Source organism: Manacus candei, unplaced genomic scaffold (assembly GCF_025592945.1).
Source record: "Manacus candei isolate 608988 ecotype Guabito, Panama unplaced genomic scaffold, ASM2559294v1 h1tg000077l, whole genome shotgun sequence".
NCBI lineage: Eukaryota > Metazoa > Chordata > Aves > Passeriformes > Pipridae > Manacus > Manacus candei.
Window position 1 is genome coordinate 6311369 of NW_026138125.1, and position 24781 is coordinate 6336149.

General features: G+C 45.4%; 1 long non-coding RNA gene across 2 annotated transcripts in view; it reads right to left on the reverse strand.

The window, feature by feature from the left end:
* Nucleotides 1-24781, reverse strand: part of LOC127481215 (uncharacterized) — a 153999-nt gene that overhangs the window by 66900 nt on the left and 62318 nt on the right. For both annotated transcript variants that reach the window (XR_007908148.1, XR_007908149.1), the window contains exon 4: nt 17957-18074. This is a non-coding gene — a long non-coding RNA (uncharacterized LOC127481215). The remainder of the gene's footprint in view (nt 1-17956; nt 18075-24781) is intronic.

The following is a 24781-nucleotide window of genomic DNA, read 5'->3' on the forward strand; positions in this document are numbered from 1 at the left end:
GATGAAGCCCATCGGATATTGCTGCAGGATTGGGCTCCAGTCCCACTGGGAGCTCAGAAACACATCTCCAGCTCTCCCCCTCAGAGCAAACTGCTCAGGGAACAGGATTTAAACTTCCAATATCCCACAGGATGACTTGCAGGCAAATCACTGGGGATTGATCCGTCAGCTGCTTCACAGCTTGTGTTTAGCAAATACATTTTTTCCTGTGGAAATCCTGCCTAACAGGTTAAAAGGGGATTTTCCACGAGAAAACCCACAGCAAAAACTGAAGTGGAATTGCAGAAATAGCTAAAGCTGACCCGAGAGCCCTCTTTGCATCTCCAGCTGCACATCCCCACCACCTCCCCTGGATCAGAGCTCGGGAAAGCTCAGCCTGAAGGACAGGGAGAAAATCAGCGCTCGGTCCATCCCTGAGCTGATCCAGTGTCCTGCTGCGGGATCCCTGATCCCAGGGGAGGTGTGGGAGCGTGGGAGGAGGTGGGAGGACAGGTCTGGCCCCTTCCACACTTCGGGGCTGTAGCTGCAGGGAACGTTCACAGGAAATCTTCCTCCCAAAATAGGCGTTGTTCTTCTACACCTCCCACTGAACAGTGGGTACGATCCAGGAATACAGACTTTGGAAACGGTTTCAGAGGAGCTCTGAGGAATGTATCAAAAAGTCCATATGGTTTTGCCAAATCAAGTGTGCAGAACTGGGTAAATTTAGCCCTGTGCTGAAGATCTAAAATTTGTCTTGTTTGACCCAAGTGGAAGGAACGGAGTCAGAGGGGACTCAGACACACATGGATCTGATAATTCCTCATCTTGGGAGGGGAGGAAAATTGGTGAGTAACACATTGTTTAATGTGTGGAAACAAAAGGACACCTCGGATCCCAAGGAAGGGCCATGGAACATGAAAGCACTCCCCAGACAGGTCTAAATAATGCTACTTTCTCTCACATATTTAGGTGGTGAAATCACAAGTGACAAGTGGTTGGCGCTGTGACAGCTGGGCCCATGTTTCCAAGTTTTTCCTCCTGTAACTCAGAAGAGTGAAAGCTTTGTTTCAAAGGAAGGTGGAAATTCTTACAATGAGACAGGAGGTGACGGCTCCAAGAAAAAAATGACACCTTGTTCATTGTAAAAATCACAGGTGTTCCCAAGAGTGAGGTGTCAGTAAATAAGGAAAGGCTTCCCAAGCCTCCCTATTTCCATGTTCACTGGCATAGCTTAGCCCAGTGCTGTTCATGCCATGTACCTGGAGCACCCTGGAGTTATTACCTTTCTAATTTCCCTTCCATATCCAAAGGCCACCCCTCTGGAGCCCCTGGAAGCTCAAGGTCAGGCTCAATTCTCCAAGCTCAAGTGGTTGAGCTGTTCCATGCAGATACTTCCAGGAGCAAATCTTGAACACAAACTGCTCCTTCTTCCCCTCAGATCCTGGAGAAGTTCTGGGACCCCAGACCAGGACATGGAGGGGCTGGAGCATGTCCAGGGAAGGGAATGGAGTTGGGGAAGGGGCTGGAGCAGCTGAGGGAGCTGGGGGGGCTCAGCCTGGAGAAAAGGAGGCTCAGGGGGGACCTTCTGGCTCTGCAACCCCCTGACAGGAGGGGGGAGCCGGGGGGGGTCGGGCTCTGCTCCCAGGGAACAAGGGACAGGAGGAGAGGGAACGGCCTCAGGCTGTGCCAGGTAAAGTTCAGGTTGGATATGAGGGAAAATTCCTTCATGGGAGGGGTTGTCCAGCCCAGGGCAGAGGTGGAGTCCTAAACCCTGGAGGGATTTCAAAGCCCTGTGGATGTGGCACTTGTGGACAGGGGTCAGTGGTGGCCTGGGCCGTGCTGGGGGATGGTTGGACCTGATGATCTTAAAGGTCTTTTCCAACCAAAATGATTCTGTGATTCCACGATTCTGGAACACCTTCTGCCTCCCTCCTCTTGTCCCCTCAGTGATCAGAGGCTTTGGCAACAGTTCCCTGAATTCCCCTTAAGAAAGAAGAGGATCAGGATGCCTCCCAAAATCCCCTATTTTCTGGCATTCTTGCCACGTCAAAAGAGTGGGGGGTTATCAAGCAGCACATGCAAGAAAGCCCCCCAAAATCACACAGTAACACAAAGTGCAAATAGAAAAAGAAGGGTGTTTAAGCACCACTACTAATTTCAATATAAGAATGCAAAAGGTTTATAAGACTGAGTATGAAACATTGAAAGGCAACACCTGTGTGATGGGAAATACAGGAACTAATATAACAGTATGAAAGGAACAAAGGAAAGTCCTTTGCTGATTGAACTTGTAGATTTATCCAGAAAAAAAATTAAGATTTACAGCTCATTTTTAGTCACATTAAATGCATCTCCAGCCTTGTGGATGAAACATTCAGGATGTTGTCCTGAGAACAGTGAAATCTCAGAATCCAGGAACTTCAGGCGAATCCTGGTAATTTTACCTTCCAAACCTGCACTTTTGCACACTAAAAAAACATGATTATGCTTTTCAAAAATATCAGCCTATGGTTATAAAACTCTCCCCATCCTCTTTTCTGCCTCGAAACTTTAATTAAGTCCCCCCTCTGCTCCCAGGCAGCAGCAGCAGCAGCCTAATGGCTTCAGAATATTTTCTTACAAACTTCAAAACACACAGACTCGCTGTGAGATGCAGCCTTTGAACTCGAGCTGCTTAAATAATCCCTTTTATTTTTATTTATTTTCGAAAATATCAGATTCTAATCCTCTCTAACCAAGTAATAATAATAAAAAAGAAGAAAAAAGTACAGTTCTTTGGAATTTTTTCTTATTCTTTTTTGTGATGTTCGGTGATGGATCTACAGATTTCTCACATGAAAAGTGTTCACAGCTGCAAAAAAAAAAATAAAAGAAAGAAAGGCATAAAAATGGTTCTCCTCAGCAGATTTTGGAGAAGTTTTGCAAAGTACTTTTCCTGACAGATGTAAAGCAAAGTAACCTGCCTGAAGTCACCCAACAGGTTGGGTTTCTGATGTGACTCTTTATGAATATTGGAATAAACTGTGTTAGACCTTCAGGTGTGAATCCCAAACTGGTTTGGGTTGGAAAGGGCCTTAAAGCCCTCCAGTTCCACCCACCTTCCACTACCCCAGGTTGCTCCAAGCCCCCTCCAGTGTGACCTTGAGCATTCCAGGGCTGGGGCAGCCACACACAGCTGAGTGTTTTTATCACATCCCTTGTAAAATGTGAATTTCTACCCCAGAATTGTCCTATATTTTTCTGCTAAACAAACAGCAGCAGGAGAAGTGTGTTTGCATGAGTGTCTTCCCCACCAACACGAGCAAACATCACCTTCCACTTTGAACTGGTTTTTGAGCAGCTGAAGATTGATACATAAAAGTTGTGCTTTTATTTACTGTTGCAGAACAACAACATTTATGGCAGTTTTCAGAAAACCTGCACTTATCCTGCCTGCACTGCCTGCTTCTTTCAGATTCCCACGATGGATTAATAGAGCAGAGCCTGCTGTGAATGCAAGACACATTTCCTCACAGATTTGTTTGAAATATAAACTCAGTGCTTAGTTTGCTAAACATTTGTTTTCTTCCCATTCTGATATTTGGAAGGAAAATAGACGGCTCATAATTAGTAAAACATTCGTTGCAGCACGAAATAACCACCAGTGCCTTTAATCTGTTGTTCAGAGGCTGCAGGATCTGGAGCTCTATAAATAATTCCTCCCTGCTCTTTTTTTTTATTTTTTTTTTTTATTTGTACGAGTGGCAAGAAATTCTCGACTCTAATTTGATAAGGGAGGCTCGAACACTGAATTCTTGAGGTGTGAACCAAGGAGGAAAGTTATTAGCTTTTATTGCTTGTCCACTGAAACAAAAGGAGGCAAATCTTAGACATCCAACATCAAAGGCAAAGCATTTAAGGCATTAAATATCTGCTCCTTGGCAGATATTTAATGGAGTCTCACCAAGCCATGGGTGGCAAACACGAGGACTGAGCTGCTGCAAACGTTCCTCCTGTTTGCTGGTGGTTTGAGGGCCCAGTTTCCCTTTTCAAAGGCTGTGAATGGACACAGCTTTGCAGCTGCACGTGTGTCCTGGGCTGAAAAAGCTCTTTAATAACCCTGAGAGTGGGAACTTCAACATCCTTCCCACCTCATCGTAGCAGGGACTCACCAGGAACGTTTGGGGTGGTGTTTCAGTGGGAATAACCAAATATTTCCAGTCTGAACATTCACATCTCTAGAGCTGCCTGATTCTTTTTATATACCTCAGTGGGTTTGTTCAGCCAGAATGTGCAGAGTATATATTCTGAATTACATGTAATTGTTAATTTGCAGCAGTGAAAATGAAAGGTTTGAAATAATGGTCCACTTTCCCCTGGCACAAAGCTGTTCCCACTGTCCAGATGTTTTCAGGCAAAGCCCTGGTGACAGGCTGGAGTGTGACACTTTAAAATTGCTCTTTCAGCAAGTGGAAAACCGTTTTAATAAAAGTTAGGGAACGATCGTGGAAAACACAAAACCCTTCAGCTCTGAGAGTTCAACATGAAAATCTGCTGCTCAAGACCTGCTTGGACACCTGGGATGGAGAATTGAACCTGCAGATGTGGGACTGACTTGCCAATGATGTTTTGGAGGATGGGAGAGCTCGATGATATTCACGTTTCAGTTCTGTCCCTGATCCAAACACACCAAAGTAAAATTCTTTAAGCTGAATGAAGGGGAGTTTTTTCAGCTTCTGTCAAGTTTGTAACTCGTGTTGGCCAAAACAAGGGGATTCTGTGGTGAAGGGCATGTGGTTTATGGGTTAGATATTCGTGGCAGGTGTGGGAGCTCAGGGTGATCATGTCACACACCCACAGCTCTAAATCAGTTATCAGGGAATCATGGAGTGGTTTGGGTTGTAAGGGACCTAAAGATCATCCAGTGCCACCCCCTGCCATGGGCAGGGGCACCTTCCACAAGCCCAGGTTGCTCCAAGCCCCGTCCAACCTGGCCTTGGACACTTCCAGGGATCCAGGGGCAGCCACAGCTTCTCTGCCCAACCTGTGCCAGGGCCTCCCCACCCTCCTAGGGAAGAATTTCATCCCAACATCTAATCTAAATCTCTCCTCTGAGCACTTTCAGAACCTTGCTAGAAAATTCCCAGCCATTTTCCCAGGACTCTGGTGCTCCAGCAGCAGCAGCTGCTGTGTGTGCTCATTTTGAGGAGTGTTGAACATCCCGAGCAGGGAGGGAAGGCAACAGCAGCTGTACACACTCAGCACCTCTGAAAATAGCAGCTCCACAGCCTTGAGGGTCTCATAGGTGTGAGGAGCTCAGTTAGAGGGAAATTAAAGCAGTTCCATCACTAAACTACCTGAAAAGCTGTTTAGATAAAGGATATTTAAGTTCGAATCTGCATGTTTTTAAATTCTTTAAATGACTTAGAGGTAAACACCGGGTAGCATTTTCTAAAGTTAAAATTTTGCACAATCTCAATAATATGAACAATATTATGGCAAATATTTATGCACAAAATGTGTATTTTTCTTTCAAAAAGGTGGTTTTAGGGGTCAGTAAACTCCTAACAAGCCTAACCAGCCAAGTCACTAATTGAGAGATGATTTCTGGTCTGTAATAAGCAGTAGAAATTAAACCCATTCATAACTTTGCATAAAGAATTCAAGCCAATTCATATTATTTATGTAAAATTATAACACTAAGGGTGTAAAAAGTCTTTAGACTTGAGATTTTGGCTGATGTCTCACTAAATAATTTGCTATTTGGATTAATGCTTCATTAATATTTCAATCAAGCAGAAGAGGTGGTTGGATGAGGTTTTAGTGGCTCCAAAAACTGAGGCCCAGAAAAAGAAGCAACCAGACTGTGTTCTCCTAGAGGCAAAGAATTCCATATTCCAGGAGCACAGAGATGCTCCTGCTAAACCCAACCCCAGACAGGTGCCAGCACCCCATTACTGCTCAGCCAATAAACAACCACAGGCAGTGAGTGAACCTGGTTTATAAAGGATGACTTTTGGGATTTGGAAATGTGGGGGAATTGTGGAGGGTTTCTTCCCTGTCACCTCTGCCATGACAAACTTCCACAACTGCATCCATTTGTTTGGGAATGTGCAAAAGGTCAGATTTTCTTTTAAGTCTGTCAGCTCAGGTGAAGGTTAGGGCACTTCTGGCCTTCAAAAATAGGTATTTTAGAACCAGGATCATGAGAGAACTGGCAGTGCTGGGACCATCTCAAAAGTTCTGAGCTGCAGGAAGGGGCTGAGGAGCCTTGCAGAGATTTTCATCAGCCAGCTGATAAACTTTCTAGAAACATCATTCCCACAGGACAAAGACCTGATTCCCAAGCAATTCTGTTATATGTGACACAATAGAAAGCGTCACACATCGTAGATTCCAGAGAAATAATTTCATATCTTACAGTTTTGAGAAATTGGGGGGAGAAAGGGGGGAGACACTTTTTTCTTGCATTTTGATGCACCTGATGATGAGCTGAAGTCATGAGGGGCCAGTACATGGGAACCAACACGAGGATGTGGAGAGTGGAGAACAAGATTAAACAGCACTGTATTTTCAATATCTCCACTTGTACACAAAATATACTTCCAGGGCAACATGAATGGTTGCCAAATCAGTTTGACACAGATAGATAAACTGGAAAACATACACACTGTGACACCTCCACCCCCTTTGTGCACCCTGACCTCGGGTCCCTCTGCTGAGACCCACAGGAACCCTGAGCCAGGATTACTCTGTGGCTTAGGGAAGGCTTGCAAAGCCCCCTGCCAGGACTAAAGCACTGTGCCAAAGATCATTTCTCTGTGCTGAACTGACATTTATCACCTAAAATGTATATTTATCACCTGGAGAAGCACTGGGTCTGCCCAGCCACGAAGCTTTGGGCAGGCTGGGACACAGAGGAATTTTCAATGGAGTAACATGGGGACACTTCACAAACCAGTCAGTTCTGGGGTGTTCATTCACAAACCAGTCAGTTCTGGGGTGTTCATCTGCATCACCAGGCAAGGAGGTGACAGCAAACATCCCAGCTGGTGGCCAAAAACAAAGCCAACAGCTCCAAGACACGGCACAGGGTGAGGGTGGCTCAGCTCACACCGCTGGAGCCCATTTTTGGTGTCACTCCATCCTCTGCTACCAGGGGAAAAGCTGCATCTTTGCTCCACCAATTTCCACTGCACTTTAACTCTGCCTTTCAGGAGAAAACTTCAGTGGGAGTAGCAGTAGTTTCACACATACAAAAGGAGCCCTATTTTAAAAAAAAAAAAAGAAAAAGAAAGAAAAAAAAAAGGAATAAAAAAGAAAAGGCTAAAGAAGCAGGAAGCGGAGGAGTAAATGACAGTGGTGGAGAGAAGAGATGTCTCCTTCCATTTAGACAGGCAGACATACTCTTGCAATTTAATGGATTATAAGGACTCAAAGATATTTACTGTCTCGCCACGTAAGTACATTCCAGCTCTTGATTTGCTTTTAGCATTGAGACCAGTCATATATTACATCAGTGTGCTTCTTGTTTGTTGAAATAAGTGAATAATTTGGGGAGGATATTCAATTCACTCTTTTTGCATTCCCTTGGTTCATCTGGTCTCAATTTCCACGAGATGCTGGCTGGGAAAATTGCAGCTGGAAGCATGTGGCCAGTGGGACAGACCGGTCAAGAGCTGACATTTTAGCTAATTTGCTGGGCTGGATGTTAAATTAATAACACACAGGCTGAGTGGTAACAAACTTGACGTGGTTTGGTGTGCAGAGTTCAGGGACACAGCTCAGCTGAGCCATTTCATGGCTCAAAAGGTGCCATTTCATCCCCTCTGTCCTCAGCCACGTGTCTCCATCCCATTCCTGGTACTTCAGGGCTTCAAGATGAGCCAGCTTTGGGGACTAAATTGGCCCAAACCATCCTCCTTTTTGGTAGTGTTGATTTTCTGCTGTTTTAGGGCTCTCAGCTGGCTCTCAGAAAGGTCAAGAAGTCAGCCCAGAAAATAAAGCAGGAGCAGGAGCCAGGGAAGAGAGGAAGGAACAGATTGCTGCACCACAAACCCACCATCAGAGTACCTGGCAACGGCTTCACACTTGTCCTTCTCATGTAAAAGGAAATTTAACAGCTCTGAAATAGGTAGAAATCTCGTTCCTGCAGCTAAAGCCTGTGAGCTCTGAAGTGCCAACCTTCTGAAGTGCTGTGGAATAACGACTGTGGCAATTCCCCACAAAAATCTCTTAAACCCATAATCTTTGCCTTCTATTACAAGGCTTAAAATCGGGCCAGTCAGAGGTAGCCAGTGAAAACAGAAACACCAGCCCTCTAAATTCCCATAATATCGACGAGAAACAAAACACACCAGTGTTTACTCCACTGCTTTGGCGTGGGTTGGTTTGTTTGCAGTCAGACCGTAATTTAAACTGGCTCCTCACATATTGATATGCTGAGGAAATAAACAGTAAATACTATTTCCAATCCATCTGTTTGACTTGTTACAAAAAGCAACAGTCAGAGGCTTTTCAGAGCTGGAGGTTTTTCTGTACAGAACCGAAGAGGGAACTGGGGGGTTGTTACACTCTGAGAGCTCTGTATGTTTGGGTGTAGTGTGGTTCCAGTCTGACTTCCCAGCTGGTTTAGTGATCCCAGGTTGGGCAGGGCTTGGAGCAACCTGGGCTAGTGGAAGGTGTCCCTGCCCATGGCAGGGGGTGGCACTGGATGAGCTTTAAGGTGCCTTCCAAACCAAACTGTTCTGGGATTCCATGATTCCATGAAAGATGAAGCAAAGTGCCTTTCCTTGCCACATTTTTCTGGCACTCAGCAACTTTGTCTTACAGCAGGGACTATGCACAGGACTCCAAGAAGAATTATGTTTAAACAGTTTTGGCAAGTGGTCTAGCAGGGCACAGACACCAGAGAAAGGCATGGGGCTCTTTTGTTCCAGTTAATCCATTCTCTAAGCCCAAAGAAAACCCTATTAGAAATAAATAAAGAAATAAATACATAAATAAATTAATAAATAAATAAGAGGGGAAAAAAGGAAGAAAAAAAGAAAAAAGAAACAGAAGCAGAAGAAGAAGAAGAGGAAGAAAAATATGAAGAAGAAGGAGAAAAGGAGGAGGAGAAGGAGAAGGAGAAGGAGAAGGAGAAGGAGAAGGAGAAGGAGAAGGAGAAGGAGAAGGAGAAGGAGAAGGAGAAGGAGAAGGAGAAGGAGAAGGAGAAGGAGAAGGAGAAGGAGAAGGAGAAGGAGAAGGAGAAAGAAGGAGAAGGAGAAGGAGAAGGAGGAGAAGAAGGAAGAGAACAATAAAAAGGGAAAAAAGAAGCAAACTCCAGAGCTGGCTGGAAGTAGCACCTGGTTAACAGGTAAGTGAAAGCGGGATGGAGAGGAAAGAGCAGGATACAAGGAGGAAGTTTTTTACAATGGGAGTAACAAAACACTGGCCCAGGTTGCCCAGAGAAGCTGTGGCTGCCCCTGGATCCCTGGAAGTGTCCAAGGCCAGGCTGGACGGGGCTTGGAGCAACCTGGGCTGGTGGAAGGTGTCCCTGCCCATGGCAGGAGGCAGGACTGGATGGGCTTTAAGGTCTTTTCCCACCCAAACCAGTCTGTTTTGACCTGAGCCACCACACAGACAAGGCAGTGGAGTCCAACTGCATCCATTAGGATTCATGTTCTGCTGAAAGATGGCATAGTCTGGGGAAAAAGAAAAAATCCCTCCTCGTCTGAGTGTGAGTAATGCCCTGCCAATGAACAGGGGAAAAGTGTTTGTTGACTCCTGCAAAACAAGACACAACTACCAGCTTTTAAAGGCTCAATTAAGCTGCTTTCAAGATCCAGGCCAGCAAGTTAGTACCTCCCTTTAAATATTAAAACTGTGGAGATGGATCTGAGCTTTACACTGGAACCCTGAGGTAGGTAATTTAAACCATCTGCACTGCAGAGCCGCTGCTGAGGCCAATAAAAATATTTCATAATTACTTTTTTTGCTTCCTTTTTCACCAGCATCAAATGCCAGCATTGTTAAAGGTCAGAAGCATGTCACTTTGCAACACTTTGAGGAAAAGGGCTTACCCAGGCAAGCCAGATTGGGATTGAAACACTTGGCACAGCAGGAATATTCTCAGATGGAGGTTATGGGCTTTGGAAGGGCAGGTTTCAGGCACTCACCAGGTCTCTGACACCATGAGATATCTGAATTATTTGTTCTCATTCTATGATTTTGAGTTTTCCCTGCAACACCCACTCAGAAGAACCTTTCAGTGTATTTTAGGTTCTTTCCATGTAAGCCTAAAACTATTGACAAATCTCGCATTTCTTTTTGTAGCCTTGGTCAACTGCAGATCTTTTTGAAAAAGGGATTTAATATGCTCTTGGCCTTGGCCTTTTGTTTAATTTCCAGTTCTCTAACAATGGAATAAAACACATAAACAGGCTACAGCTGTTCAGCCTTCTAAATTCTGACACCTCCTTCCTCCAGTTGGGACTACAGGCTCTAATTCTTTTTGTCTTTGGCTTTTTGTAGACTGAAATCCAATACTTTTGTCTGCATCTGCTGCTAAAAGCCATTTCTCCCCAGCCACAGAGCGGTCCCCTCGTGTCTCATTAAGCACATTTACATTTGGCTCATAAAATCCCAGTCAGAGCATTTCATGCCCAGCCCCAGAGCCCTGAGGAAAGGAGCTCCCTGCTCCCAGCTCCTGGAATGACACATGGCATCCCCCCCCACCATTGTTTGGGGAGGACTCAAACAGAATCTTATTAAAAATAAGTGCCTGCCCTTTTGGAGATTTTTCTTTTTTAAATAAGTAAATAAATAATAGCTTTCTGCAGTGGGAAATAATTAAATTGCATTACAAGGCACGGAAAATGTAAAATTCTGCGTTGTGTGTTAATTCAGTGGGGTGGGGATTTTTGTGAAGCTCCTGAAGTCAATCAGGAGGATTTTAACAACAATAAGAACCCCAAGGTTTGCAAGACATTTGGTGCCATCAGCCTTCCCAAGGTGACACAATTCCATCAGGAACAGCAGGATCACCCCAGTGGGATTAAATGCAACCAACCAACTCCGAACCAATCCCTTCCAGAAGTGCCACTGAACCTGTTCAGGTGACAGGAATGTCAGGAATTCATGACTCTGGCACACAGCAGTAGGAAGTCATTCCAGACTGGCTCCTACAAGTCCTATTGGCTCCAGTTCAAGGCTTCCATTGATCATTCCTGTGGCAGCATAACATGAACGAGGAAAAACAGCCAAAGAAGAAGGAAGCAAACCTTGAGGAACACAGCCCTGGGATTTAACCTGGACAAATGGGATCCTGCCTCCTGCTCCAAGCCAACAAGTGGAACGACCTGTAGGCCACGGGTGCAGGATTCCCAGCCCAAGGAGCAGCTTTGACCACCTGGCTCTGCTGCCTGAACTAACTGGACATTCCATGCAGCTCCTCCAGGAGGAAAATGAGCAGCATCAGACTCATCCAAAGCTGATGAAGGAAGCCAGGCCTGTCCCAGAGTGAGTTGTCACATTTGCCTTCCCAGGAGCAGATGGGAAAAGCAGGGCTTTGGATGCCCCTGTAGGAGTTTCCAGCCAGCAGCTCAAGGTCTAGTAGACTGGAGCTTTCAAAACATGGCTTTCAAAGGGACAGCTCTTGGTGTCTCCAACTGATGTCACTAAAGAAGGCTCTGATTCCTTCACCAAACCTGCCAATCCACCAAGCTGGATTGAGCCTGTCAGCACCAGGAGACACTGTGTCAGCCACCTCAGGGATCCCAAAGCACAGTGGAGACCTCTCCACTCTAAAATGGATGGGATCAGAAGGGGCTCACAGTTTTTTTCCACACTTTGGGGAATATCTCCAATCCAAGAGCATTAATGCTGGTTCAGCTTCTAAGGCAGAATAAAAGGAACTATTCACAAAATCCTAGAATAGACTGGGTGGGAAGGGACCTTTAAAGGTCATCTAGATCATGGGCAGGGACACCTTCCACTCCAGCATTGCCTTAGACACTTCCAGGGATCCAGGGGTAGCCACAGCTTCTCTGGGCAACCTGGGCCAGGGCCTCCCCACCCTCACTGTAAAAAGCTTCTTCCTTATGTCTAATCTAAATCAACTTAAATTCTTAAGTTTAAAGGAATGGCCACTCAAAAGCCTGTCCTCCTGTTTCTTACAGGCCCCCTTTCAGAGCTGGAAGTTCCCCCAGAACCTTCTCTCCTCCTCTTAGTGTTGCTCAGACAAAACCAACCGTCCAACAAACATGATCCATCCTGTAAGAAATGTGAGACTATTAAAATCCAGAGGCCTCCAATTAACATGATCCCAAGCAAATCTGGCTCAGGAACATCAACTCCCTCCCCTGATGCTGGGCCTTCCAAGCCAGCAGACATAGTGAGACCATGACACAAGCCCAAACCTGGCCTGCCCTCCTTCCTTTCCGACTCCCCAGCCAGAAGAAGGCTCAATTTGGCCCTTTGAGACATTCTTCTCCACCCACAGCAGCTGTGAATTTTATCCAAGACGTTCTGCCTGTGGTACAGGCAGCAAAATTCCTCAGCTGGAGACAAAGGAGCGTTGGTGTCACCCAGCAGGGGTGGGCTGAGAACTTCCTGCCCCCAGGAGCAGAGGAGCTCCCCTGGCAGTGCTGCCACCAGCACCCACCAACTTCCTTCCCATTCCCCATTCTGGGGCCAAACCTGCCTCTGGACAGCAGGAAAACCAGGCATTCTCTTCCCTGAGTTTCCTCTTTCCCATCCTTACACACACCCAGAAGATAATCAGAAAGAATAAAGACTCAGATGTAAAAGGTAAGAGCCACATGACTTCTGTTTCTTTTGAATCCTTATTCCAAATGCATTTGTTTGTGTTGTCCCCACTCCCCATCATCTCTGCAGAGGATATTCTCTATCACAGAATCACCCACAAAACCCTCTGGGACCTCTTTTCCTGCCTTTTTTTTTTTTTTCTGAAAGACATGAGTTTGAAACATCAATGCTGGAGATCCTTAGAATCTCCTGTTCTGAAAACAAACCCATAACTCTCAGGTAAAAGCAATTATTGTGTTCACACAAATAATTGCAAACACCACAACAAAGTACTTTCAGCAGCAGAAGGAAAACTCTTCCTTCCTTCTCTGACCCAGACAGACCTGGAACTGAAATAGGTCTTTGAGCCTGAGTTAAACTCCCTGAGCAGGTACTCCCAGCTGGGCCCAAGTGATGTGAGCAGCAGAGTCTGGGGGACTGTTTGAGCCATTTTCCCTTCAAATGGCTTTATTTCTGACCTGCAAAATTGAAAGAAGGAGAGAAGTGCTCTCAGGTCTCACTCCCTGCAGAGAACTGAACAGCTCCAAGCTCAGAACTCAGTCCCAGCTTTACTCAAATCCCTTCTTCAAATATGATTCTTCTGCTCATACAGTTGGACATCAAGTTATGCTCAGGAAAAGGCAAAAGACCAAAATATTCAAAGTATTAAGTTGTGTTTTACCCTGAGTGGTGCAAATGAGGCTCAGTAGTTCTGATCTGACATAGAGAGATGGAGATTCAAAGTAAATTCACTTCTGTGGAGTCTTGAAAGTTCTCTTGGATAACCAAAAATATCAAAAATAATTTATAAACTTGCTCAGTTATTCCAGATTTTTCAATGTTCACAGAAGTGTCAAATATTCAGACTCCACAGATATTGATATAATTTAATTATTTCAATTTAATACCCAATTATCCTCTGGTATCTATAGGTGCTTTATTTCAGAGACAGAACTCTTTCAGAACATGCAGAGGAAGAAAAACTAAAGCTACATATCTAAGGTAGAACTAAGTATATTGAAATCACTTTTCATGCATTTTTTAAATGTTAATTTTGTGTGAAGTATTTACACCATTTCCCCACACCTATGAATAAATAATCCCACTCCTGTGAGTGTATTATTTGTGTGCACAGGGAAAAGCAGAGCCATGAATCCTAATTCTCTTCTGCATCATCCAGCAGGCTCCAAACATCCAGCAGGCAGGAGAAGTGGAATAAATATTCCCCAGAAGTGGAATAAAGTTTATTTCTGAGGGAGGGCATTTTGGAAAATCCAGGTGGTAGCTGATTCCACCACACTGTGTTTTATTGTTAAATTGTTCTCTCCTGGGTGGGTTGATTAGTCTTGTGAGGAATTACTTAAGTTGTCATTTTAGGGACCTTCAGAACAAGAAAAAAATAAGCTTCTTATGGCAAGAAGTCGATGGGAACGATGATAAAAGTCACTGCTGGGGCAGTGCAAGGAAAAACAGGAATTCTGTGGTCCAAATATTATGGAGAAATGAGAAAAAGGAGCAGGGAACACTTTCCATGCTGGTCATGGTGATCAGAGAAGATTAGAAGGGTTGAGCTGTTTAAGAAACCATTAAGGGCTGTGTGTGATGGGGCTGCTTTTGGCCAAAGCCAAGCACTGAAAGGTAAAGTCCGGTTTTCAAGGCCCTGCAAGATGAAAGAGGAAGAAATGGGGAGAGAGAAAACAAATTACAAGAGCCATTGTGAGTGCCCTGGCCTGGTGGAAGGTGTCCCTGCCCATGGCAGGGGGTGTAATGGGGTGAGATTTAAGATTCCTTCCAACCCAAACCATCCTGTGATTCCATAAATCCATGACCCTGTGAATTCTCCTACATACAGGAGGCATCAAACAAGAGCTCCGTGTTCTTTCACCTTGCCAGAAAGGTGTGTGAGCACAACTTCTCCTGCTGTTTCCTTTCTCTGTCCCCTTTTCCCCTCAAGTTTGTGCCCGGGGTCTCTGTGACAATTGTTGTCTGGGTAAGAGGTTAAATGACAAAAAAAAACATCTCCTGAATGCACATCCTCCCTTCTTTCTAAAAGCTGCATTTTAAAATATATGTTTCAAGCACATACATTGAGTTTGGGGTGCAGTTGGTGGCCCTGCAGTGGGATGCAAAGGTTGTGTGAGGTGAGATTAATCTTTCTGTCCCTCAAGTGACATATTTCAGGAATAGAACAAATATTCAACCATCTCTATCCAACTGCTGCATCCTCAGACTCCTGTTCTTCCAAAGAATAAAATGCCTGAGCCACTCGTGGTGCTGATGTTCTGCTGAGGGCAGTGGGGACCCCTCTCCCAGTTGTAATGGGCCCAAGGTATCCCCTCATGTCTCATCACTCTGTCCCTGTGTCACACAGGGTGGGCACAGGTAAGGAGCACTCAGGGAACAGTCTGAATGAAAACAGAACAGGGGGAAAAAATAGATTCTGAGCTGTCTGGGGGCCAGATTAAATTTAGCACAAGAGCCCAGCACAGGAGAGAAACTGTACCAGTTGGGCTGCTGATGGCTCTGCTTAATCTCCCTCGTGCTGACCATTCCTGCCTCCTTCTTCCTGCAGGAATTGTTGGGAAAAAGAGGAATGAGGGACAATATTTATGTAAGAGTGAGGGGGAGGAGGAGGGAAGCACCAAGTGTTGATTTGCTGGGGGTGGAAGAGGCAGCCCTAACTCAGCACTGATTGCAAACTGAGAGAGAGGAGGTTTGGAAGAGATATTAGAAAAAAATTCTACCCTGTGAGGGTGGGGAGGCCCTGGCACAGGTTGCCCAGAGAAGCTGTGCCTGCCCCTGGATCCCTGGAAGTGTCCAAGGCCAGGTTGGACAGGGCTTGGAGCAACCTGGGCTGGTGGAAGGTGTCCCTGCTCATGGCAGGGGTGGAACAGGATAATATTTAACGCCCCTTCCAACCCAAACCACTCTGGGTTTTTTGATTTTATTACCATTTCCTGATGTCTCCTGTGCCCCAGGATGCAGTCCCAGGTGCTACCACCTTTCAAACTATGGCATCAGCTAAAAAATATCCTAAACATGTAGCAAAGACTGGCTTGAAATGTAAAAGTCAGGCTGTCATCAAGGACATGTCACTACTGTTTCCAGCCCAGGAAGCCAGGTCATTTTGGGTTCCCATAAATAGAAAGTGGTGAGCCAGTAAAAAAAAAAAAAAAAAAAATTAAAAAAAAGGCTCAGATTCTTGTTGCACAATTTTTCTCCTCCTGCTCTTGATTTAATGCCAATGTAACCAAAAGATTGACCTACAAGAGCTCAGATTTCCTTCCTGTTTCTTCCCTCCCATCTCCCAGTTTCAAGCCAATAACTTTGTGTTATCTGCAAACCCTGCTCTCGTTCTCTCCACCACAGCTAAACACACTGTCAGATGAATCAGCACTTCAGCATGAGCCAACCCCATCCCAACACCAGCAGAGGTTATATCAACACAACCATGGCTTTTTAGCCTGGTTTCCTAAGAAAACAAGGCTTATGTAAACACAGCAGCTCCCAGTCTGCCTCTGCCCCTGTTCAGAAATGGTAATTTTTTTGAACCATGAGCCAGTTTCAACCATATTTAATGAAAGGATGGAAATCTCGGTGCCATTGAGGGAAGGTGGAAGGGAAAGCAGAGATTCCCAAAGCAGTGCTCCTGCTGTGGGCATCAGACTCAGGGGTGAGATGCTGGGATTCCTAAATCTCCTCTCTAATTAGCTCTTACCCCATTTGTTTCAGTCACAAGTTTGACCTGATCCTGAAAAGGACCAAAAGGATCCAAAAGGCCTTTGTCTGGTTTCTCTCTGAAAGAGGGTGGATTTAGTTTGGATATTTGGGAGAAATTGTTGGCTGTGAAGGTGGTGAGGCCCTGGCACAGGAAGCCCAGAGAAGCTGTGGCTGCCCCTGCATCCCTGGAAGTGTCCAAGGCCAGGTTGGATGGGGCTTGGAGCAACCTGGGCTGGTGGAAGGTGTCCCTGCCCATGGCAGGGGGTGGCACTGGATGAGCTTTAAGGTCCCTTCCCACCCAAACCATTCCATGATTCTGTGACTCTGTGATTCTGTGATTCTGTAATTTGATGATTGGCTCCCCTTGAGCTCCACAATATCTTGTCCCAGAACATTTACCATCAATAAAACACAAATCCTCAAGCAAAGAGTCAAGAGTGGCCCTGATGTGCTCACACAGACACGTCCTGAAGCCAGGACTGCCCCACACCGAGGTTCTTGACCAACTTTGAGTTCCAGATTCCAGAGGAACAGCCTCCCACACTGGTACAAGCAAATCCTCAGCCTGGGAGAGCTCCTTTTACCCTGACACCACAAAGACTCCTCCTCATTTAGTCCCTGACAAAACAGAACCTTTGAATCTTTCCCAGTCAGGACAATCTCTCCCTTCCCTGTAATCACACCCAGCTCACCAAAGGTGACAGAGCCCACCTTGTCACCTCCTCAGTGCTGCCTGTTGGCTTCTTTCTGCACCATGGGGAGATATTATATTATATTGTATTATATTAATTACATTATATTATATTATTGTATTTATTATATTATGAACTGCTAATGGCAAAGCCTCACTGCATCTGAACCAGCCAGTGAACAGCATGTCCTTTATTATCCCCTATTAGAGCTGCCACAACAGGCTGAGGTGACAGACAAGGACTGAAAAAAAAAAAAATAGCTGAAAGGTATCAAAAAACATACACATGCTCCAAGCTGCTGAAAAAAAAAACCCATGTTATAGCCAGGGAGGTATTTTTAGGCTCCCATAAACCGACAGGTGCCTACATTATGCTGCAAGTCTTTAATCTATAAAATTGGATTTACAGCCAGTGCTTCCACAAGAATGAATGTGCCTGAGAGCCACAAAGCCCCACATTCTCTGTACATTTAACTGGCACAAATTTAGGGCTTACGAAAGAAATGTGCACGTGCTCTTTATAAATTTTCTTCAGGTTTTAGTGGCCACAGAGCAGAAGAGGGAGGGGAGGGGTGTTTTGGTTTTTTTGTACCGTTGTTTTGGGTGAGCTTTCACTTAATCAAAGCTCTAACAGCATGGAAGTTTTTCCTTGGAAAGCTGGCCTGGAATCAGAGTGTTTAAACAGCAAACAGTTTAGAATCCAACAGCTAATGACTCCAGCAGGGTTAAAGCAAATCATCCCCAGTGGCTTCCCTCTCCAGTGCATCTGTTTTGACTGTAAAAACAAAAACTCACCAGCTGTACAGAAAGGATTTCTCCTCCAGTCTGCAAACAGAGCAGATTATTTCACCACAAATGCTGTCAGGTCTTTGTCTGGCAGGCAGAAATCCAACCCTGGGCAGATCCCTCCACCCTGTTAGCAGAAACATTGGGGAGGGTTTAGTTATTGCAGACAACAGATATGTGGTATTAAACCACTTGAAGCAATTATGGAGTTTGTACAACAAGGAGCACTCGATTGTTGCAGCAGGTGATCCCCAAAACCAAGCCTGGAATTCCAAACTCGGTGTTTCACACCCAGTTTCCTCTGTATTCCAAACCACCCCATATCCTTCATCACAGGGACTTGTTTTCCCACGTGTATAATGCCCATCTACATCCTCTTCAGACCATAAAACACACTCATGGTGACTTTTTTTCAACAGAGTGATGAGCTTGGTTACTGGCTGCTTACGTATTTCTAAATAATTTAAAGCCCAAAAAACAGATTTCTTGTAAAACAGAAGTAACTACAAGGATTGTGTGTTTTGAACACCTCAGAAGCAGTTCTGAACCTCGGGACTAAACCCTTCTATTCCCATGGCTCTGCCAATGGAAGCAACATTGAGTTATTTAACAGTTATCAGGGAGTTTCTTCCACTCAGAATTAAATCATGACCTTCCAACTCTAACTGGTGCTTCTGAACATCAGATGAAAACACTACAGGAGAACACCTTATTCCCTTTTCTCTCCTGCTGAAACACCTCAGTAGGCCCTGGAATGGCAGCTGGTCAGATCCCTGAGGATCCTGAGAGATCCTGAATTGACCATTTTTCCTGCTTTCCTTGGGTCAGTACATTCTGTCATTCTTATTTTCTTTAAGCACTACTTTGCCCTTTATCAATTCCACTCAAGTCGTCACCAAGGCCATTTTTTTGGCCTCAGAAGTTATTGGAAGTGAGAAAATGGGTCTATTAAAGCAGAATATGGGTGATTTTTTGATACCTTCAGCAATGTAACTTGATTTCTCATTAATAGCCTCCAGTTTTAATGTCTTGCTGGTAACTCTGCTTCAAAACAGGGAAGTTGAGTCACTGAAAAGTTGAAGAACTTGCCCAGATAAATACAGCAAACAACATTCCCAGCCCACTACAATGTTCTGTACTCCAACTGCTTCTCTAGGAAGATTCTCTCACAATTATTGATCATTAAGCTCTACAGGTCTGTCCTGCACAAATGCCAAGAAGAAATCACAGGTTCCATAATAAACACTTGACAAACCTCTCCATGGAATCTGTGTCTCCTGTCTGACCTTATTATCCCTGAACTAAAAGGAGAGTAGGATTTAGCAATGAAAAAAATGAGTATTTGTTCTTTAAAGTTATTCCTGCAAAAGCACCAATCCTTTCTGTCCTTTTAAGAACTGGTTACTTATTCTCTCCGAGGAACTGAGCAATTGGGCAATTCCAAGCAATGAAAAGAAAGTGTTGGCTTGGTTTTAGTAGGATTTAGGAGTTCCCATAAGAGCAAATCATTAAGACAGAACAAATATGGAATTAAAGGGGTGCACCTTCCAGCAGATTCATTTGAACACTAAAAAGGGAGGGGAAACAGAGAAAAAACCACGCAGGGAAAGAGATCTTAAATGTCTGGGACAGAAAGATATTCCAGAGGGAGCAGGAACTGCAAGGGAGAACCAAGATCCAAATAAATGTGTCAAGCACTCTTAGCATGTTTATCTTGAAACTCTAAAGGACAACAAATGGCAAATGGCTGAGGAATCCCTGAAATCAAAGGAGTCCTGTGCCTGTGTGGCTCCTTCCGGGAACACAAGCCAGTGAATCCCTGAATCCTAGAAGGCAGCACTCCATGTGGTGTCCGAGGTCAGCCCCTGAGGAGCAGGAAAGCTCTGAGGGAGAGGGTGATGTCAGCTCCAAACACGGGATGGAAAGGATCCAGGAAACTTGTCAGTTCTGCAGCCACTCAGGAACAAATATTTAACTTGGGAATTAGCGAGGAGAGCAACCGGGAACGGGCAGGGGAGCTCTGGAGAGAGGCAAAGCAGGAGTTGGATCAGAAAAGCAGGTCCTGTCCTGCTCGTTCCTCCGGCTGCTCTGCCCAGCCCGGAGCGTTTGCATCCACCAGGCACCTGGATTTGCATCCCCCTTGGAGACTGGGAACACCCACAGGACCTTATGGAGTGGCTGGAATGCCTTAACATAGAGAACTCCTGCCTGGTGGGGAAACAGCAACTTCAGTGAAACTGCTGTCCCTTGGAATGAAAAAAATACCCTGGGTTTGAACCTGCCATGCTCTGATCCTTCCCCCCACATCAACCCCAGCCTGGCAGAACCGGTTTTATACACCCACTAATTCCACCTCCTGCTCTTGGAATGTTTTCTGCCCATGTGAGCCAGGCTGAAGAGCCCTTCTGTGAGCAGGTAATGGCTGATACACAGTTCATAAAACCACAGCTCCAGCTTCCTTCACACAAAGAAAATGTCTGATGTCTCTCCCATGCAACAATTTCACAGCTGCCTCAGTAATTATTTTTCCTGGAATTTCTGCATCAACAACTATAAATCTCTTTTTTTCTTCAAACACGGAGGTGTTTATGAAATATTTCTCCCTTCCCTGCAGTGAAAAAGTGAAAAATCTGACATTTTGGAGGTCACAAGCACAAGTCCATGGCTGGCCCAAGGAACTATCCCAAGAGGTTTAGAGGGAATGAGCTTAAGGAAAGCAAAGAATCATAGAATCCTGGGATGATTTGGGTTGGAAGGGACCTTAAAGCTCATCTCATTCCACCCCCTGCCATGGGCAGGGACACCTTCCACCAGCCCAGGTTGCTCCAAGCCCCGTCCAACCTGGTCTTGGACACTTCCAGGGATCCAGGGGCAGCCACAGCTTCTCTGGGCAACCTGTGCCAGGGCCTCCCCACCCTCCTAGGGGAGGATTTCTCCCTAAGAAATGTCTCCCCATGCATTACAATTCCAAGGATGGAGAGAGAGAGATTTGAGCCCTGATTTACAGAGCTGAAAACCAGAACAGGAAGGGGAGCCCAGAACTGCTGCTGCACCACAGCCATAAAACCTGGGAACTCACAGGATGCCACCAACTTTCCCTACAAACGCTCCCATCTGCTCTTCCCTGCCAGTCACTTCCTCTTCCCTCTTCTTTATTCAGTGCTTTGCTGTTTGTTCTGCTGCCAATTATTTCCATATTTTCCCCAAGTGGGTTAACTTCTCCACCAGATTTTTTTGATGTCTCCGGAGCCGCGAGGTCTTGATATCCCAGATGATCCTTTCAGATAATTCCCAGTCTCCAACAGCATTCCCCCCACGGAGTTCCATTCCCAAACACGTTCTGGGTGCACCAGAATAAATCCAGAAGACAATTCTCATGGATGTGGTGCTGATATCCATGTGCAAGCACAGGGGTGCACGTGCACACCCCTCCCAGATAAATCACTGGAGCCATGTCCTGTTTACAGGAGGAAAGTGCAACCAGATTGTGGTTGGAACACAGGGATCCATGAGGAAGCTCTGCGTTTTTCAGGGATAAAGAAGGACTCTTCTTAGCCTCTCAGAACTAGATCAGTCTGTGGGGCAGCTTTCTGTGTTAAGAAAAAACATTTATATGTATTTTAGATGATTGGCCTTCAGTGGTGCTTTGCAACCATTGCCTAAGCAGAAAACCTTTGCAGAGTTACAACAAAGCACATTCATGAGCAAATCAGCCCCAAATTCACTGAACAATGAACACCAATCTCGAATTTGAGGGGGGGGTGGAAAGGACCTGCTAACAAGTTCTATTATGCTCGGGAGAAAACGGAATATAAAACTCATGTCTTAGCAATTTCAGGGAAAAGTGTTGCCCTTGTGCAGGGCTCAAACTTCACACTGTGCTGAGAATAAACTTGCAGACAGCCCTGACAGCTGTGGGAATGGTGCCACGTATTAAAATGTTCCAACCTTCCTGGGGGATGCCAACAGGAGGAGTGACCCAGCAGAGCATCCTGTGCTCAGGTACAGGTCAGCTGAGACAGGGAGCAACACCTCGGGGAGGCTGAGGTTGGGAAGGGAAACAAAGCCTAAATAAGTTCCTGAGGAGAAGCCGAAGGAAGAACGCTTAAAAAAAAAATAGGTTAAGAGTAAGAAATTATTAAATTCCACATCAATTCATTGAATCCGTAGGTAGGCACACATCTTGCCAGAGAAAAATGGGAAAGATTCAAACTGTGGTGGAGAAAAGCAGGAGTAGGTAAATAAATGTGTCTTATTTATAAATAAAATATTTCAGGCGTCTCCTGCCCCCCACCACTGATAAAAGGTCTACACTGAGCCACGTCCATTGGAACTAAAAAAAATATAAATTAGCATAGAGAATACATAATTGTTGGAGCTGTTGGTCACCCATCCCTGGAAGTGTCCAAGGCCAGGTTGGATGGGGTTTGGAGCAACCTGGGCTAGTGGAAGGTGTCCCTGCCCATGGCAGGGGGTGGAACTGGATGGGCTTTAAGGTCCCTTCCAACACAAACCATTCCATGATTCCATGATAATCTTTTCACTAATTTGCTTAAAATGATGTGAAAGTCAGTGCATTGTGGCAGCCCCTGGATTCCTCCTCGCCACCATACCTGGAAATTGTGTTTTTAATCAGATTAGGGGCAGAAAGGGAAGAAGCCACCGTTTGGAATTCCTGATCTGCACAGGAATTCCCTCCTTGTACCTCAGTGCTCGGAGCCTGCACCAGGCACAGAACCAGGGAACACACCCAGGAGGTGTCTCAGAACTCTGGGGCAGGAGAAAGTTACTAATCCAAACCTGACTCTTTGCAGATTCCCAGGGAAAAGCATGAAAATCCAAGGCACCATCCATGAGAACAGGAGTTCTGTGTGGTGGGAAGCACAGCCATGGATTCCAGGCAATATTTATGTAGCTATGAAGTGAAACCACACAGCTTTGGGAGCACCTTCCCCTCTTCCCTGGCTCTGTGATCCCCTGGGTTCCTGCAGGATCTCATTCTTTCCATGAAAATCAACCCAAGGACATGGATAAGTCTGCCTTATCCCAGACTTGTTGCAGCCCCTCTGCCTATGTCACCTCAGCCAAGAGCAGAACGATGTTTGCACTTGGAGCAAGGAACTCCTTCCCTCATCGCGGTGTGGGCCAGCACTGCAGCCCTTCCAGGCCTGGAGGCTGCTCCTGAGGCTCCTTTAGGAACTGAGGACAAACATCCCGAGCTTTGCAGACCCACCCAAATTGCACATTTCACAGTGCTCTGGGTGCCTTTGCTTATTTTCCGCGGCACGAGTGGCCGCGCTGGAGTGATGTCAGATTCCCTGATGGAAGGCTCCCTGATGTAACATTCCCTGGCACTTTCCCTTCCCCTGCCTTCCCTCAACTCCCGGGCAGGAGCGTGGTGGGCGAAGGAATGGCTGGAATGTGTTTGTTGCAGCCCAGTTTGCTGCTCTGCAGTCACTTGTTGCTTCCTGTCAAGACTGCAGGGGGGAAAAAAAAAAAACAAACAGGGGTTTTTTTTTAATATCTCCCGTTCAAATGGCAGCTGAAGCTCCATTTTCTTGGTATAAAAGAATGTTTTATTAATGGAAATTATGCAAATAAAAATACTCTTAATTCCTTTTTTTTCCCATTCGTTTGCTCCTGTTTATGAGGGCTCAGGCATGTAGGTCTCGATATCTCACCCATTATCTATTCTGATGGGCTTGTTTTGCAGAACAAAGACATGGAAATTGGGAATCCAGTTCTCCAATCTCCTCGTGCTGTCGGGGCCACATGAGGAGGTACCAGGGGAGCCAGCAGAACAAGATTCACAAGGAATAACCTCGGGATGAGGGAGTTTCCCAGCTGTCACTGAGCCAACGGAGTAACTCTGCAAAGCTTCAACCCGAGCCCTCGGAACCAGGGCAAGAAGTGCTCAGGGATAATTCTGCTTTAAACAGCTGCAGGAACAAACCTTCCTGGTTTTCACAGCTCTGCACAAGGACCAGAAGCTCATGGAATCATGGAATGATTTGAGTTGGAAGGGTCCTTTAAAGGTCCCAACCCCCACCATGGGCAGGAACATCTTCCACTAGACCAGGCTGAAGATGTTTCTTCTCCTTCCTGGACAGGTTGCAAAAAGCAGAACAAACCCACCAAAACCCTCACAAAAAAACAGGTTTGTGTCAAAATTGAGGTTGTTGTTTCTCAAAAGGGGGAAAAAAAAAAAAAAGCTACAATTTTATTGATTATTCCCTACAGAACTCCCCGGGTGCTCTGAGCTCCATGAGAGCCATCGGAAGTTGCTCTCGTCTTGAAATCTTTTTAGGGAAAATAAAAAATTTAAAAAAAAAAAAAAAGCTACAATTAATACAGGATTTTTCATCGTGGCAATAATGAAATCTTTCTATGTGGTACCATCTGAGAGCAGCTGCCCTCAGCTGTCGAGCTCCAAGCCCCAGTTTCTCCTTGCAGGCCCTCACAGTTGCCTCGCACGCAGCATTTTCATCCGTCCCATGACATCTGAAATTCGAGGCATTTTTAGATGTGTTCCTTAAATGTCGTTTTACAGAGGTTACTGCCTCGGAATATCTAAATCCAACTGCAGCTGTATCTCCCTAAAAAAAGCAAACGAGTTCCATTTATATGGCGCTCACGGCGTTCGAACCAAAAGCGTCCATGGATTCCAAATTATTGGAGGATGTGTCTATTTTTTGCTTCCGCTATAACTGGGAGGAAAATAACCACCAAAAAAAAAAAAAGGAAAGAAAAATGAAAAAAAAAAAAGCAATAGTGACATATTTCATAACAAGCAGAAGGGTTTTAAAAGCCCGTCCTGCTTCTTGTTGATATTTC